The following is a 2,132-nucleotide window of genomic DNA, read 5'->3' as shown; positions in this document are numbered from 1 at the left end:
ACTACAGAAGTAGGATTGCCCAACCTTCCTTCTGAGGAGTGGCTGGTGGGTTTGAACTGGCAGCTTTCTGGTTAGCAGTCAAGTGCCTTAGGCACAGTACTACCAGAGCAGCCATTCCATTACTAGCTATATATCCTAAAGAAGTGAGAACCAGGACAAGAACAGATATATGCACACCCATGTTCATTGCAGCACTATTTACAATAGCTAAAAGCTAGAAGCAACCTAGGTGCCCATGAACAGAAGAATGGATAAGCAAACTTTGGCACATACACACAGTAGAATACTATGCAACCCTAAAGAATAACAGAGAATCTGCAAAACACTGCATAATATGGATGAACTTGGAGGACATTACACTGAGTGAAATAAGTCAATCACAGAAGGACAAATATTGTATTAGTTCTTTATGGTAAAAAGTCAAGAAAAGGTTTATATATGGAAGGAAATATTCGTTGTTGCTTACTAGCTGTGGGTGGGGAGGGGAGGGAAAATTGCTAGCTAGTTAGAGACAAGTATTGATTTGGGTGAAGGGAAAGGCAATGTACCAAATGTGAGTGAGCAACACAGTGGCAATGAGGAAGAGGAAGACTAAGAGAGGTGCATGGGAGGTACAGACAACAAAGGTGAACCCTTTTGCACATACAGCACTGCATTGTCAGTGAAGGCAAACATTTATCTATAGGTGGATGGATGGGTGGACAGGCTGAAATATTAAGTGTGTCTATGCAGGGGAGAGTGTGCCCAAGATCATGATTTGGCACAAGATCAAGAGTTGGCAGACAATATTTCTACAAGTGTATTTGCATGTCCTGTAAGAATTTCCAGGTATATAGTAGAGCTGACAAGGGACAAGGTTGTGGTGACTTCTTAGTCATAGCCAGCTACCCAGAGGGTGTAACTAATTGTACCTGTGGGCTTGGGACCATAGTCACAGGGGACAACAAGCTCAATTGGCATAACATACTACACAAAAACATTGTTCCACATCCTACTTTGGTGAGTAGTGACTGGGATCTTAAAAGCTTGCAAGTGGCCAACTAGATGACACCATGGGTCTCTCCTCATCCAGAGCAAAGAAGAATGAAGAAAACCAAAGACCCATGGAAATAATTTGTGCAAGTGACTGGTACACAATGTGATCCCCAACCTATAGAACTATGAGACCCAAAGAAGTAAATGTGCCTGGCTACCACTATCAGCCACTCAGAGTGGGATCTAAGTAGGAGATGCTGGATCTAGTGGAAGAACAGTGTGTAACAAAACTCAAAATCATTAAAAAAGAAAAGAAAAAAAAGGACCAGGTTTGCTGGTCTGATAGAGCCTGGTAGAACCACGTAGACTATGCCCCCTACCTGCTCTTCAGGTCTGGAATTGAACCCACTCCTGTGGCGCCCAGCCAAACAAGACAGGCATATGAGCTAAACATTTACATTAGGTATACACACCTTGGAGAGATCAATCATGGGAGAATAGAAAGGCCATGCATGCACAGGAAGACAGCTCAGGAGGTAGGAGTGCATGGAACGGAAGGACTAGGGGAGAGGTAACTATGGGGAGGAAATGGGAGGGGAGCTGTTGTATTGTGGGAAATTGCAGTCAATGTCATGAGACAAAGTTATGTGAGCTGCTGTATGGAAAGTGAATTTGTTCTGTAAACCTTCCCCCAAATCACAAAAAAAAAAAAAAAAGTGAACCTAAAATTATATATCCAGCAAAATTACCCCTCAAGTATGATGGCAAATTTAAGGGAATTTGTAATAACCGGCAATTCCTACAATAAATGTTAAAGTGATTCTTTTGGACAGAACCAATAATATCAGATGATAATCTGTGATTGAGACGTATGACAGCATTACCCAGAAACCAACACAGATGAATAATTTTCAAAAATAAAATAAGCCTAAAACACAGAAAACAGACAACTATATACATCAAATTGTAAATAATGATAAGTATAAAGAATAAATAAATTGATAAATAGATAAATAAATAAACCCACTTCCATCAAGGGGATTCAGATTCATAGTGACCCCTACTGGGTTTCCAAGACCACCCATCTTTCTTCCATGGAGTGGCTGGTGGGTTCAAACCACCGAACATTTGGTTTGCAGCCAAATGCCTTAATTATT

This window comes from Orycteropus afer, unplaced genomic scaffold (assembly GCF_000298275.1).
Source record: "Orycteropus afer afer isolate SDZICR_OR568_19922 unplaced genomic scaffold, OryAfe1.0 scaffold00221, whole genome shotgun sequence".
Taxonomy (NCBI): domain Eukaryota; kingdom Metazoa; phylum Chordata; class Mammalia; order Tubulidentata; family Orycteropodidae; genus Orycteropus; species Orycteropus afer.
This window is presented reverse-complemented; position numbering follows the sequence as displayed.